A 16,714-nucleotide genomic window follows, 5' to 3' on the forward strand; every position below is an offset into this window, starting at 1 on the left:
CACACATTCTTCCTTACTATAAACCCACTCTTTCTTTCGTCTTTTTTATTTTTTTATTTATTTATTTTTTTTACAGTGAAAAGTACTTTAAAGTATATTTTTGCTCTTTCTAAATATGCTAAACCACTGCCAGACACAAAAAGCAGCATCAAGATATGCCTGCAAGTACCAAAATTCTGCTGGGCCCCAGGAGAGCGTATAAGCAGATTTTCAGTTTTAAAGGCTGATATTCGGTCACAATGTTAAACTATGGCACATGTTTTCCCATGAGTTATTATTGTTCAGTGAGGCCACCCATTACATTGATGGACCAATAGAGAATTGCCTAAAGGGGGGCATACCGAAAATCATAAAAAGTCACTTAAAGGTACTTCTACGTGCCTCCTTTTCATGTTTGCCTGTGGTGTAGAATATTTACACTGAGAAAAGGGCAAAGAAAGCTACAACTCCTGCCAGACTTAAGCCTCGTACACACGCACCGATTGTTGGCCGTACATCTTCGGCCAGCGTCCGATCGGCCGATTGTCGGCTTGTTAGTATGATGCTTCCGACAACCGACTGCGACTTTTCGGCCGAACAAAATCTGGTGTGCAGGCTATAAAATTTTTGTTGGCCGTCAGCAGAACGGCCGATTGTTCCTCAGTCAGTACAGATTTCGGCCGACAAAAATGTGATGATCAAGACTGGGCATGCTCAGAGAAGAAAAAACACACGAAAAGTAGACCAGAACATGACATCACTTCTGCAGTTGGTTGTTGTTGGCCAACAAAATTCGTGTGCAGTCTAGAGCACATTTCAACCAACACAACAACACTGGACAAAAGACGGCCGATCGGTCGGCCAACAATCGGTGCGTGTTTACAAGGCTTTAGCGGGACAGGGAGCCCCTGGATACCAGTAAAAACCTGAAAACAATTCTAGTCCTTCCTGACTCCATTTAAAACCATGGGGTGGATTTACTAAAGGCAAACAGACTGTGCAGTTTTACTCGTTTTCCCCAGAGCTTCGTAAATGTGGTAAAACTCTGATTTTCATCCTTCAATCACATGCAAGCAAAAAAGCTGTTTTTTTTTTTTTTTTTTTTTTTTATTTAAATTTTTTTTTTCTTGTACTTGTTAAAGTGAAAGTGAAACTTTACTACATTTACAAAGGAAAATGAGTGCAATTGCACTTGCAACGTTCACAGTCTATTTGTCTTTAGTAAATGCACCTCAGTTAGTTTTCTGGCTTAGGTGAATGACATTGAAGGGTTGATTTACTAAGGCCCCTTTCACACAGGCGGATCGTTCAGATCCGCCTGTCAGTTTTTTTTTGGCGGATCTGAACGGTCACCCCATGCATCTCTATGGGGCATCGGATGTCAGCGGAGACATGTCCACTGACATCGATCCGTCAAATCTGGACGGATGTAAACCCTATTTTCCATCCATCCAGCGGATGGGATCAGAAGAAAACGGACAGACGGTCCGTTCCCATCCGATTCCCCCATAGAGATGCATGGGGACCTGACAGCTGTGTCTTCGCACACAGAACAGAGACACAGCTGTCATCCGCCTGCTCGGCGGGGGATCGGCGGAAAAACTGAGTCCGCCTGACAGACTCCAAGTGTGAAAGGGCCCTTAGGCCCCTTTCACACACTCCGTCTGTCGGACGTACTCCGTTTATCTCAGCAGGGGATCGATCCGCCGATCCCCCGCTGATCAGGAGGATGACAGCTGTTCTCCGCGCTGTGTGCGGAGATACAGCTGTCAGTTCCCCATGCATCTCTATGGGGGAAATCGGATGGGAACGGACCATCTTTGCAAAGCTGCACCAGTTTCTGCACTCTCCAGTTCCAAGGACAATTGGCATGTTTTTTTTTTTTTTTTCTTTAGAAATCGGCACAATGAGCATTGTCACAACCAGTGTATATAGAGATGTTTGTAGTGCCAATAAAAATGTAAGTAACCCATATGGGGCACCATCATCCAAAAATCTATATAGTCAAGATCCCAAGAAGTGAGGGAAAAGAAATCCCCAAAAATTGACTATCTTGGTACCCAAGGGACATGGAATTACGGTATACAAATAGATAAAAATAATTTTTCTTACAAAATCATTCATTTTAAAAACACATAATTTACAGTAAAAACAACCATATGACCTTGTATAGCTAATAAGGCTACTATCAAAGTGCACTAAATTTCTCAAATAGTGTTAACAAGCATCCAGTAGCATAGTAGGAACTTTACGGATATAAAAGATGGGGAAGTAGAATGCGTTGAAACCCTCTACATATTTCGGGACTGATGCATTGCGGATGTCAGCGGATGACACCGCTGACATCCGATTTTCCTTGCTTTCCGTTTTTTGAATGGAAAAAAATAGGGTTCTGTTCCGTTCCAAAAAACGGAACAGAACTGAAAGGAAGAAAATCGGATGTCAGCGGATGGTATTCCGCTGACATCCGCAATGCCATAGACTTACATTATGTCCGCAAATCATCCGCAAAAAAATAGGATGATTTGCGGACAAGCGGAGCGGCCGTGTGAAAGAGAAAGAAAATACACACAAAAATAAATACAACATAGCACAAATTATACAATGCGGATACATGACTATTGTACATGGGACAGAGGGAGGCATCTGCCTACCCAGAGGGAGAAGATGGAACCTATGGGCTGACCAACCAAACAGAGCACCCACAGACCTCACCCGTGGCAGACATAGGAGGGGCATTCAGAAACCCCCTATCAAGGGCTGAAAAATACACAAACTGCGTTCAGTGTTTAGGCTCCATACTAGGGAAGGTGGAGGGAGAAAATACCCCCATCGTACAGGGTATATGTGTGATCAAAATAGGTACCAGGAGCATTAATAAAAGCACCAACCTTAATGGCAAAAGCTGCAAGTATGTATAGGCTGGAGGGAAACTCTTCCAAAATACCAGATCATTAGATGTAATAGAATACCCAAACAATGTAAAATCCTGGGGTATATGTAAAGAGATCTGCTGGTTCCCTTTTTTGGATCCCTCCTATGGTCCCAACACAGGGCAGCCCAGTGTACAAAGTTGATCTATAAATATAGAGTTATATATAATGTAAAAATCCAAAAAGCCACTCAATTGCAAAGAAAGTTGCCAAAAATTTAAGTAAGCTTCAAATATGTCAACTTTTGGCGTTTTTGTAATGTAGAGCTTCCTCCGGCACAGCCTGCACCGGCCGCCATTCTATACACCTCCAGCCAGGCGACCCTGCCCCGTTGTACAATCAGTGTATAGGCTTTAATAAAAGCACATTGATAGCAGGGAGCAATTGGGGGGGGGACAGGAACACTCCTTTAGAAAGTGCCTGAACAATGAGGGATTGCCCGTAGTTAAAAAAAAAAAAAAAAAAAAAAGGATTTAAAATAATGTTTGAATTTACATTAACACATTGAAGACTTTGAGTGTTTAAGTGATTATTCTTGTACTTGGCCCATGATTGGGGTGTGACAAGAATGTATTGATTGCCCAAATATTCTGTAGTAATAAGTGTCCCACTTTCCTGTCACAGAAGGTTGATGGGGGTATGGTTAGGAGTACCACTTAAGTACAAATATTTTTTTATAGCAGGGTTCTTCTTAAAACTGATTTTTATTTGCATCAATTATTTACCTGGAATGCTTGGGTACATGTTTTTTTTTTTTTTTTTTGTATTCCTGTAGAGGAAATCCGCCCATCTGGCTATGAACAAAAATGAGATAATGTGACATTTCATTGTGATGAAACTGCATTTCCGTGTATTTTCAGAACATGCTTGTCCACTGCAATTTACGAACAGACACATCCCAGACAAGTTGCTGAAAGTTGCCTGGTAACATGCATTTAAATGAGGATATTAAAGGATTAGATTGGAATCTAATGGTATTATCAGTTTTAACCATTTCCAAGCTGAAAACGGCAGGCAATTTAAACATTTTCAAACTTGCCAGTGGAAAGGAATCCTTGAAAAATGAATGTATTTAGTCCCTATTGACCAATGTTTGCCTTGGACATATTGACCATTATGGTAAATTTACAACAGCACTATACTATGCATTGCTGCCAATACTGTAGATCAGTGGTTATCAATCACTGGGCCCAGCCGATTTATGTATCTTTAGCCCAAACTGTTTTTCTCTTACGTCCTCTGTCAGACGCAGCCACTTCATCGTTTCCTCACAAATGGTAATGTGAGGAAACTATAAAGTGGCTGCTATAAAGTGGCTGCATCTGTCAGAGGACTCAGAGAAAAGAATTTGAAGGTAAGTTCTTACAAAAATTCAGTTTTTTTTTTTTTTTTTTAATGGATCGAGTAGGGATGGTTTAGAATTGGTGGCGGCAACAGGCCAATTGCAGTCTACCTGCCAGTCATGGCCATGTTGGGGCATAGAAGATTTTACCAAGCCCTGGTCTTCCTTAGGTTGAGAACCACTGCTATAGACTTTACTGTACTGTTGAGCAGCATCTTCCATACATTTACAGGGTTGGCAGTGCTGACCTAGAAGGTTTTTACAAATTTTAGTGGGAAGGGGCATGAGAGTTGGAGGTGGACTTATGGCCGGTGTCACTTTACTCAGGAACACAATGGCAACTGAGAAAAGTTTCCTAAACTGCCTCATCAATTGGTCCTCCCGACAGTGAAATTGGGAAGGACCCAAGGAAGTAAGACCTTAGGCCTTTAGGCTCCATTCACACCAATGCGTTTGTCCTGCATTTCTGCAAAAAGCATGACATTTTTTTTAATATGGGTTCCTATGGTACACGTTTGCGTCATTTTATTTTTGTGCCTTTGTGTTTTTGGAAAGAATCCAGGACTTTTTTTTAAATGCTAAAGGTGCTTATTTTGCTTTTTGTAGTTCAATAGACTTCAATGGAGAAGCTGCAGAAAAGCACGTAGTGAATTTTTACTGCGATTTTTTTTTTTTTTTTTTTTTTTTATTTGCAGTGATTTGCGTTTTTTCTAAAATCTGCCCAACAAATTTTCTAAAAAAAAAAAAAAGCATAAACGCTATTCGCTGTAAAATCCTGGCAAATTCACCACAAAAACCATGGAAAGCACAGCAAAAAGCACTACAGAAACGTAATTGCATAGTTGCGAATTGAGCCTTAGGCCTTGTTCATCCCAACAGGAGTGTTTTTATCATGGCCACTGGCGTGTGCTGGAACAGCAGCATTTCGGATGCGTCTGTTTTTTTTTTTTTTTTTTTTTCTTTTTTCCAACTTTATTGAAAAAAGTGACTTCTCTTTCAACTTTTATTTGCTGTGGTGGAGTGCATTAAACATACTGACAGACCAGTGCAGTGGTGTAAACTCCACTCACGGAAAATTGCTTTGTATATGCATTGGGATTGCACTGAGAGAGTTTGCCCTGCGCAGCCCAACACATATGGTGTATAGACACACGATGTTTAATCTAATTCAGAATAGTGTATGATATCTATGTATACACTTCTGTGTAAAACCTTTAAAGTCTATCCAGTTATCCCATAACCGTTTATAAAATAATTCATAGAATCCATTGAGATTAGTCAAAATGGTGGTAGGAACATTTCCAGTCAGGGTAAGTACTGAAACCGAAGGGTATGTGAGAATATAGACTAAAGAAACAAGAGGAGGATTCCCATTGGGAATAGTTAAAATGGTGGAAATGGCACTTCCAGTATTCGGTAAGCTGATTGGATAAACAATATGAAGTAAGGGCATAAATACCATAACCAAGATGGCGAAAATAGCTTCCTGATGATGCATGGTGATTGCGAAACGCGTTTGGCTTGTGGAGTAAGGTCACACCACCTCCGGTTCCCAACCCACATTGAAATTGAGACTTGAAACGCACGCCTGGCTCCGTTGAATGGAGCGGCGGTTACGCAGGCTTCTGTGGATAGCTGGAGAGACTTCGTGCCGGCACTAGATGGCATGAGCAGCTTTACACATTTGACACGGAATGGATTAATGGACATTTTTTATATTTATTTTTTGATTTCTTTTTTGTTTAATACACACATTTCATCACAATTTTTTGGGTAACTGTTTTGGAACACGTATATTGTATAATTTTTTGCTTGTGGATTTTTTTGTGGAGGTTAACTTTAATAATTATTCACAGATTGGTTAGCGCAGCTACTATAACTTTCTGTTCATATGGTATATGATATGAACAGGCCCTTATAGTGGTTGTAAAGGATGAAGGTAAAAAACCTTCAGTGTGCTGCTCCCCCCACAGCCCCCCCCCCCCCCCTCAACTCACCTGAGTCCAGTCTCAATCCAGCGATGTGCATGAGAGCCTTGGCTGTCCCAGGACTCCCTCTCAGCATTGGCTGAGGCAGCAGCGTGTGCTAATAAGCAGATAGTGGGGGATGGGGGCGGAGTCACAGCTCTGTGTCTTATGGATGCATAGAGTAAGGCTCAGGTGCGAGCACGCACCAGTGCCCCCATAGCAAATGGCCCGCTGTTGGGAGCACTGGGCAAGGGGGAGGAGCCAGGACCGCTGTGGGGAATTCGAGAAGAGGAGGATCAGGGCTGCTCTGTGAAAAAATGTAATACTACTTTAAGCCTATTAGACACAGGTAAATGAAGCGCATCTTTAGGAAGACTGATGACTGTTCTAGCATCCAATTCAGCTCACATTGTTGTGAAAATGCATACAGTTTAATTTGTTTTAACACGCATCATGGCATGCCGTTCTGTGCATTGATTCACCCCCCCCCCCCCCTCACGATCTTAAAACCGCATGTCCTCAATTCTTACAGGGCTGTTCTCTGCTCACTCACAGCTGTCAAAAAAAAAAAAGAGCAATGTTTATCAACCATGTTAAGGCTGCAGATAACTATAAACACAATGTTTTACAATGTATCATTTTGTTCTTTTAGATCAAAGGAATGAACTTCTGTCTGTGAGGGCAGTTTAACCTCCTAAAGACTAAGCCTTTTGCTGGCACTTGTTGCTTGCAAGTACAAATCCGTATTTTTTGCTAGAAAATTACTTGGAACACCCAAACATTTTTTATCCATCTATATATATATATATATATATATATATATATATATATATATAATATATATATATATACATACATACATACATACATACATTTTATTTTTTATTTTTTTTAGCAGACACTAGAGAATAAATTGGCGATCATTGCAATCTTTTATGTCACACTGTATTTGCACAGAAGTCTTTGAAACACAGTTTTTGGGGAAAAAATACACGAATGAATTAAAAAAAACAAAAAAAAAAAAAACGTAAAGTTAGCCGAATTGGTTTGTATAATGTAAAAGATGAGGTTTTGCCAAGAATCGTGATCTTAATTCTAAGCAAAGAAATTGTGATTCTCATTTAATCCAAAATCGTGCAGCTCTAGTAAACACCATAAAACACACCACACATGTAATTTACTGAATTATCATTTATTCCTGCAATTTCTCATTGATGATTTAAAATCCCTGCAGGATACAATACATGAACATGTAGGGGCCTGCTTTATTTGTATGGCAAGTCTGTTTCCTGTGAAAACTAAAATGTAAATAAAGTCAGTACTACACCCAGAATTCATAATCACGAGTAAGACATAAGCTGCTTGCAACAAAGGAAATCTACAAACCTCCCAATAACCAAAACGAAAAAATCGCAGCTCTAAAAGGCAAACTAAAATGTCCAAGTGTTTATAAATTGTTCATATTGTTTCCCAAAATTATTGCGTGCTGAAACCTCCTCATGTGTATCAAGCGGGAGAAGTGGCAATTCACCAGAAGAAAATGCTGTCTCAACCAAGAGCACAGCACACATGCTTTTTATGATCAATGTTTTGGTGTAGTCATTAGAATCCAATGGTTGGCTGTATCCACTTCTCCTTGGAATATCACAGTGTCCCATCACCTGAATTACCATGAAAGTGAAAAATCATATAGTGTAGTCATTTTATAATACAGAAATTTCTATATAGAATAGTAGAAATAAGCACCCATGTCAGAAGTGATATTTAGTGTACACTTGTGATCAAGGATTCTTCACCCTGAGGACGCACCTTGGTGGGAAACGCGTAGGGCGGAGCTGTCACGCTGGTCTCTGAGGTGGCAGCGTTTTTATTTTTGTTACGGTATATATCTGGCTGATTACTACTATTGCTAGTGACGACTTTGCTGCTGCATTCGGTCTTTACAAAAAACGACTACACTATGTTTCATAATCTGTTATTTGGTGGTAGATAAATTAAAAAGTAGGCGCTGGTAATCAGTATGTGTTCCAGGTGTGTTAGGGGGTATTAGATTGTCTACACCAATCAATTATGTCCATAAAGATAAACCTTGTTTACCAATAAATCTATAAATAAATGGTGGACTTTAAAATCATCTATAATACCATAATGTGAACAATTTGTATTAACAACCTAGTAAAAAGGTGAAATATATATCTCTGTGTCTATATAAAATTGGTGACTTTTAGTGATAATAAAATTGCAATTAGTGACACTTGTGTTTATAAAACCTTGTGTGACATAAAAACGCATGTAATTAGCAATAAAATCTGTAATTCATTTATATTTTTGTGCAATAGGTGAAAGAAAGTCCGTGGTGATTAAATAAAATCTTCCAAGTGCTTTTGTGCTCTTGATAAAATTCAGCAATATTTGCTTCTTACCAGATGGCTTTAGGCCACAAGGACCTAGATCGCTTTTGATCTCTTTAAGGATAGATCAATCCTCCACCGAGTTTATCCAATCCAGGGATAGGTGGTAGATGTTCCAATCTGGATCTGGACCGCAGGATAGGGTCTCAAGCAGATGTATATGGGAAAATATGATAGGGAAGCCAAAATATAGTGTAAATCGTTTTTATTATAGTGAGAAAAGAAAAAATTGGCTGCTTACAGTGTGTAGTGCCTTCTCCTGGCACTAGGTGGAAGCGCTGCAATATGTATGGAAGTGACCACTCTGGTGCTCTGTAATAGTGACTTCCTGAGGACGCGACAACTGCGAAATGCATTGTGGTCTGTAAACCGGAAACTGAGCTAACCAGCGACGTCATTTCCTGCTTTGGTCTGGAACGCACGCCACCGCTGCCACACTACAGGGGCTGGGAAGGAAACTGTATCCTATTACAGAGCACCAGAGTGGTCACTTCCATACACCCTAAACATATTGCAGCGCTTCCACCTTGGGGCTTGGAGACAAAAACCCAATGGAGAATCGAATGTGCGTATGGTATCCAAAACTAGAGCTTTACATTTATAACGCTTGTCAGCATTGTTGCATCATGTCATTGACTAGGTTTGAGTTTCAAAACAACTCATTGTTTAGCCTCTCAAGGTCCTGGGCATCGTGGCTTTTCTCATGTTATCGTTTTTTCCATTGACTCGCACATTTGATCTCAAAATACGTCACGACAAGTAATGAATAAAATTTAATTCCTGCAAACCGTCTGAATCTTTAGAGCTCTTGGTCATTAGTGCAGTCTTGCATGACTAGCCTCTAATAGAGTTAGACAATATCCCAAGGCACCGTAATGTATAAATCAGGATTCTGAGGACTGGCTGCTGTACCTTTTCATTTGTTCGGCTTCAGCTCTTCACCTACTCGTTACTGATATGTATCATTTTGATGTATTTTAACAGTTGTACTTATGGGACCTGTCATATCAATTGCCGGTATAGCACTAACAAAATAATTCTCCACCTCCCATGGTCCCCCAAAGCAACTGGCTTTTTAGATGAAGCCATAACAAATTCTAGACTCAAAGCATAATCTATCTTTCAAACTTACTTTCTTTCTAATATGATCTCTGTGGAGCTGGTTTCTGTAGGACCTACATTAATTGCAGGCTAAACCCTCCTGAACCAAATTATCCCTAGACATCAATGAGAAGAACAGTGCGCTATCAGAGTGTAGTATATTAAGACTTTTTATGGTGCAAAGACAAATGACAACTCCCATTGGAGAGATTTACTAAAACCTGAGCACTCCGAATCTGGTGCAGCTGTGCTTCTGACTAACTTCAGCTTGTTTAATTAAGCTTTGACAATAAAACCTAGAAGCTGATTGGTTTCTATGAAGAACTGCACCAGATTTTGCTTGCTCCGGTTTTAATAAATACCCCCTATTGTCACAGTTAAAATCAGGCTCATCGCATAAGGGTTTCGGATGGAGCGTCCAACAGGAACAGGGAACCTCGAACCAGGATAGGAACACTGGTTGTATGTATACTGAAGGACCAAGAGAACACACGGGGGGGGGGGGGGGGGTTGGTGAACCAAAGTAAGTGTAGCACTCAGATTGCACACCACTGTTCTTCTTATCTGTTTGCCTAGAGATACTTCAGTCTCTTCAGAGGTGATGCATTGAGATCACAGGAAAGTTATGCTGAACACTCTAATTGGACTTTAGGAACTTTATAAACTTTTTGCTGTTCTGCATTGACATTTATGTACACACAACACTTATTGCACCATATATATCCCAATGCTATTGTATATCCCTAGACATAGAGTGGTCAGCTTACAAAGCTTGGTTTACCAGAAGCATTAATGCACGTGACAAACCTGCTGTCTACTGTTGGAATGGTATGGGAAGGTGTGTGACAACACTTTCCTCAGATTTGTAATGACATGTCATTGTGTAGTTATGTTTTGAATCAGGGGATCATGCAGTGGTTGAATTGTGACTATATTTAGCTCATTTACTGTTATAGGTATAGGTACTTCCTTTTCTGTATTTTTATTTTTTTTTTAATTTTGCAAACATTTAAACATCCCTTTTTTTCCTCCTCAACATTTCCTCAAATCACAACCAAATAAAGAAAATGTGTTGGACTGGAAACTGCTGACATATAATTCAGGAAAATGATTAACTCCAAATTTTGCTCCGAAAACTCCATAAAAGCAGATTGCTAATGATCAGGCTGGGGTTATGTTAGAAGTACTGTTGTATGTGCTACTAAAAAGATTTTTCAAACTATCAAAAGAGTAAGTGTATATTTTTGTGTATGCTTTCAAGTATAGCAAGTCAGAACTGAATTCCATGTTTTCTGGGTTAAGGATTTATAAACTATTGATGCTTTTGGATCAGCATGATAGACCGAAAACTAGCATTTGTAAAACAAGAGATCAGCAGTGGCAGCCTTCATAAGTTTCCTTTAAAACAGACAAATATAGCTTGAATATCACTGATTATTGCACCTACTAATTAACTGCGGTTTCAAAGTTGTGTGCAAACCCATCAAAATGGACAACGTAAAAATAAATTCACAGATAGACAATTCATAGATTCACAGACAACTTGGAATAAGAGGTGCACTTTTCTAGTCCTCCATGGGGCATATACATCGATCAACCATATCTTTGACCACCTACCTAATATTGATTTTGTTTCCCCTTTTTGCCACCAAAACAGCCCTGACATGGACGCCACTAGACCTGTGGCATTCTCTCCAGATTAGTGTGCCAGAAGCTGTGAGACTTGTCAAGGTGTTGTCAGGCATGTTGTAACCGGGCTTTTTTGTGCATTGGCACAGTAAAGGCTTCTTTCTAGCAACTCGACCATACAGCCCTTTTTTTTGTTCAAGTATCGTGCTCCTTAAACAACTACACCGTATTTTTTTCCAGAGCAGCCTGTATTTCTCTTGAGGTTACCTGTGGGTATTTCTTTGTATCCTGAACAATTCTTCTGGCAGTTGTGGCTGCAATCTTTCTTAGTCTACCTGACTTTGGCACGGTACCAAGAGACCCCCCCCCCCCCCCCCCAATTTTCCACTCCTTAAACAGTGATTGAACAGTACTGACTGGCATATTCAAGGTTTTGGATAACTTTTTATATAACATTCCATTACCTAGTTACGCAGGTCTTTTGACAGTTCTTTTCTGCTCCCTATGGCTCAAAATCTAGCCTGCTCAGTGCATCCATTCGAGAGCTAACAAACTCATTGACTATTTTATACACAGACCCTAATTGCAATTTAAAAAGCCACAGATGTGGGAAATTAACCTTTTAAGTGTAATTTTAACTGTGTGTGTGTACCAAGGCCATGAAACATAGTGCAATTTGGCAGCCACCCACTCTCACATCCCCATCTGTACTTGAGTTGCAGTGTTTTTCCTCCCACAGCATTCTGTATTTTTATTTTTAATTTTTTTTTGGTACGGCTGTGCACATGTGCTTCGTCTATTCATATGGATGTGTGAATGGAAAACTAAAAGTCCCATCTGCAACCGTGGCAGAGGGACTCGTGATATTCAATGGAGCACAACTGCAGTGGTTTCACTACATTTGTATTCCATTGCTTACTTTCTCCAGCTCCATAACCATAGGTTCGTAATTCTGTATGGGCCTTTGCATTGTGAGTGTCTTGGTTGTGGATAAGGTTTCATGTACACTACAGTTCCTAAACTTGAGTTTAGGACATTTTGGTGTTTTTTTGCCAAAGCGCCTAAACTCAACTTCATAAAAGCCTATGTGTCCATGTTCACATACGTTTTTAGGATTGTTTAGGAGGTGTTGCAGTTAGGGGAGGTTCAACCTCCCTCTCATGAACGTGGAAAAATATTGTTCAGGATAGAACGTTTTGACCACTGGCTGCAAAATCGTGGCACGATTTTTTTTTTCCACGTTTTGCGATTTCCTGGTGATCATATTAAGGTATGTGTGCATGAAGCCTGAAGCATATCCATGTGCCTTAATGTGCTTCTGAAATAAATTAATGAATGGAATACAGAAATTGGATGTATTATCGAACACATTTAAAAGCTGTTGGAGGTAGCACAGAGTAATTTGCACAATTTCTAAGGTGTTCTCCGCCTATCCAGTCTCCTTAGTAGCTGAGTTCTATCTGTCTTGAGGGGATGATATATTTTATTATGTCATGAAGGTCAGAGCTGTAAGGTTATGCAAGCATTAATGTAATCCTTTCTATATCCATTGCAATGAGATCTCCATGAAAGTTGAACCAGGGTAATATTGAAAACTAAAGAGAATATGTACAGTTGTTAAGAAACAAGTAGAAGTTAAATGTAGAAATGCATGAACTCCTTTCCGCACATGATTTGTACATGTGTTCTCTTCTGCGCCGTGACTCCTATCAGGGTCATATTTTACACTGATGTTTGAGTATGTGTATGCATTATGCTGGTCATACATAACTCACGTTTTGGTTTATTGCTGCTGAATCGTTTAAAATTTGAGCCGTGGCTTGGCACAATCTGGCTTGTCAAATTTTGATCTGAGCATCAAAGGAGCCGGGTGAAAAACTCTTGGCCCGAACAGTGACTAAAGCCAATTAGATACAGTAACTATTTGGGTGACAACCATGGAAGCAGTGACTATCAGAATTCCAGAGCCAACATTGAGATTCCTCCACCCACACTGTTTAGTGGCCATTGGGGAATATATTTATTTCACTGCACAGGACTAAATGAGCGAAATCTTAGCGTGTATGGCTAGTCTTCATGCAGAGGTGTCAAACTCCATTTCATCGTGGGCCGCATTAGCATTATTGTTGCCCGCAAATGGCAGCTTGTATCTGTTGGACTATATAAATGTATCCACTCTTTATCATAATAAAGCATTGCCTCTGCATCCGATTACAACTGGTTTTAGTATTAACTTAAGACTTAAGCTGTGAAGGGCAGGTGCAGACCGGCACAGAGACCAGTCGCACTCCTGTAGCAGGTGATGCAAGTCTGAAGAGGAGGTTCGCACACCGCTGGTATCATCCACAAGAAACTTTTTTTGGAGACTGTTCAGACAGAACATGGTTCTGCAAAGGTGTGCCTTCTGAGCAGTCTCCAATAAAGTTTCTTGTGGGCAAAGGTGTGCCTTCTGAGCAGTCTCCAATAAAGTTTCAGACAGAACATGGTTCTGCAAAGGTGTGCCTTCTGAGCAGTCTCCAATAAAGTTTCAGACAGAACATGGTTCTGCAAAGGTGTGCCTTCTGAGAAGTCTCCAATAAAGTTTCTTGTGGGCAGAGTTGTGCCTTCTGAGCAGTCTCCAATAGTTTCTTGTGGGCAAAGGTGTGCCCTCTGAGCAGTCTCCAATAAAGTTTCTTGTGGGCAGAGTTGTGCCTTCTGAGCAGTCTCCAATAAAGTTTCTTGTGGGCAGAGTTGTGCCTTCTGAGCAGTCTCCAATAAAGTTTCTTGTGGGCAGAGTTGTGCCTTCTGAGCAGTCTCCAATAGTTTCTTGTGGGCAGAGTTGTGCCTTCTGAGCAGTCTCCAATAAAGTTTCTTGTGGGCAGAGTTGTGCCTTCTGAGCAGTCTCCAATAAAGTTTCTTGTGGGCAGAGTTGTGCCTTCTGAGCAGTCTCCAATAAAGTTTCTTGTGGGCAGAGTTGTGCCTTCTGAGCAGTCTCCAATAAAGTTTCTTGTGGGCAGAGTTGTGCCTTCTGAGCAGTCTCCAATAAAGTTTCTTGTGGGCAGAGTTGTGCCTTCTGAGCAGTCTCCAATAAAGTTTCTTGTGGGCAGAGTTGTGCCTTCTGAGCAGTCTCCGATAAAGTTTCTTGTGGGCAAAGGTGTGCCTTCTGAGCAGTCTCCGATAAAGTTTCTTGTGGGCAAAGGTGTGCCTTCTGAGCAGTCTCCAATAAAGTTTCTTGTGGGCAGAGTTGTGCCTTCTGAGCAGTCTCCGATAAAGTTTCTTGTGGGCAAAGGTGTGCCTTCTGAGCAGTCTCCAATAAAGTTTCTTGTGGACAAAGGTGTGCCCTCTGAGCAGTCTCCAATAAAGTTTCAGACAGAACATGGTTCTGCAAAGGTGGGCCTTCTGAGCAGTCTCCAATAAAGTTTCTTGTGGGCAAAGGTGTGCCTTCTGAGCAGTCTCCAATAAAGTTTCTTGTGGGCAGAGTTGTGCCTTCTGAGCAGTCTCCGATAAAGTTTCTTGTGGGCAAAGGTGTGCCTTCTGAGCAGTCTCCAATAAAGTTTCTTGTGGACAAAGGTGTGCCCTCTGAGCAGTCTCCAATAAAGTTTCAGACAGAACATGGTTCTGCAAAGGTGGGCCTTCTGAGCAGTCTCCAATAAAGTTTCTTGTTGGTGATACTAGCCATGTCTGACCCTCTGCTGCTGTGGGAGAGGTGCGAGGGTCACACGAAATGGCCTGGCGGCCTTGTGTTTGACACATGTGTCGTCGTGTGTATACTATGATGTACTCTCTTGATGATTGGACTAGACTGCCGCTGATGGCCCCAATCACTAACCACTGTCTAAATATGATAAGTTAACAAGCTTGTGTGTATGAGTCATGATTACTTGGCTCTTTGCTCCTATGTGTAGTGATACAAAAAGAAGCAGATTTCTCCACTGTGCCTCAGGATCATATTTTTCTTAAATATAATTTTTATCAAAATATATAACTATAGGAGTTGTCATTGGCTTGTACTGTAAATAAAAGTGCATGCTCCAGGGCTGTGATCCTTATGCTGCCTTTACTACTCAGCAAGTCATTAACTCTGAACATAAATGTGTCCTAACTACTGATATACATATGGTTGTTGTAGGTTGGTGATGAACTGAAAAGTACACCAAGAATTAGGATGACCTCTACAGAACATGCACCCGCAATTTCAGAGAGCAGTTGGAGCCATAGGAATATCCTGGTTGTTTCTAAAGCATTGTAAGGGTCTATTCACACTGGATTAACGAGGAACTTCATCTTACCCCCGATTCATTTTTTTTTTTTTTACCCCTGCCTATGTGGTGGTGTTGAAGGTACAGTGTGGATACTCATCCAGCTGACAATCTTCTGTGACCAGATATACAAGGGTCCCGCACTGCCATCTTTCTCGTGACATCATCGAGAAGTCTGACAGCTTTTCTGAGTTCAGCTGGCAGGGCTTTGCTGTGAGGTACCGCTAGGCCCGTCTCCCTCCTACAAGCTGACTGGAAGACTCAAGGCCTCCTGGGATATGTAATGTGCATATCCCAGGTGGCCCAGTGAACGCTATTCATGTCATTCCTCTAGGCCAATGGTGGTGAACCTTGGCACCCCAGATGTTTTGGAACTACATTTGCCATGATGCTTAACTACACAGCAGAGTGCATGAGCATCATGGGCAATGTAGTTCCAAAACCTCTGGGGTACCAAGGTTCGCCATCACTGCTCTAGGCAAACGATGTGCACGGAGGGGCGGGGCTATGCGTTTATATGAAGAAAAAAGAGAACGAAAAAAAAAAACACTGCCCTAATGGTGTAGAGTTGGATCGACAGGGGGGAACTTCACAAGGAGGGTGAAGGTCCGCTTTAAAGTATACTGCTTCTACAGGAATTTTGTGTTTTTGCCTGTAGAAGTGGCTCAGAGTTATCCTATGTGTCTATGCACATTAGGATGCTTAGAGGCAAATTTCAAGCTCGGTGTTTAGATGCAGGAAAAATAAAAACCCTTTTGGTTTGCGTTTTTAATTGGAAATTTCTGGCAGAAAAATGCTAAACACTCCTAAGCTCTCCTAAACTCCTGTATAAAAACTCTCTCTGTAGGAGTGATTTTAATTTTTTTCCGGTCTAGGGAACTGTCTTTTTTTTTTTTTTTAAGCCCAGTGTGCATGGAGCCTTATGGCCCTGGTCATAAAGGAGTTGCACTTTGTTAACATTAGATATATATATATTTTTTTTCTTTTTACCTCTATAGTGTGATTTGATGGAGAGGTGTGAGTGAGCACATATAGGTAATATTGCTTGTCTTCTCTTCCTAAAATATTACATCTTGGATGTTATGGGATCCAGGGGTGCAGTAGTATCACAACT

At 40.8% G+C, this 16,714-nt stretch overlaps 1 protein-coding gene across 1 annotated transcript in view; it reads left to right on the forward strand.

The window, feature by feature from the left end:
• The window catches only part of ZNRF2 (zinc and ring finger 2), a 169,703-nt gene that overhangs the window by 110,279 nt on the left and 42,710 nt on the right, over positions 1–16,714 (forward strand). The gene's annotated exons all lie outside the window — the stretch shown is intronic.

Source organism: Pelophylax lessonae (assembly GCF_965119305.1).
Source record: "Pelophylax lessonae genome assembly, chromosome: 5".
NCBI classification, from domain to species: domain Eukaryota; kingdom Metazoa; phylum Chordata; class Amphibia; order Anura; family Ranidae; genus Pelophylax; species Pelophylax lessonae.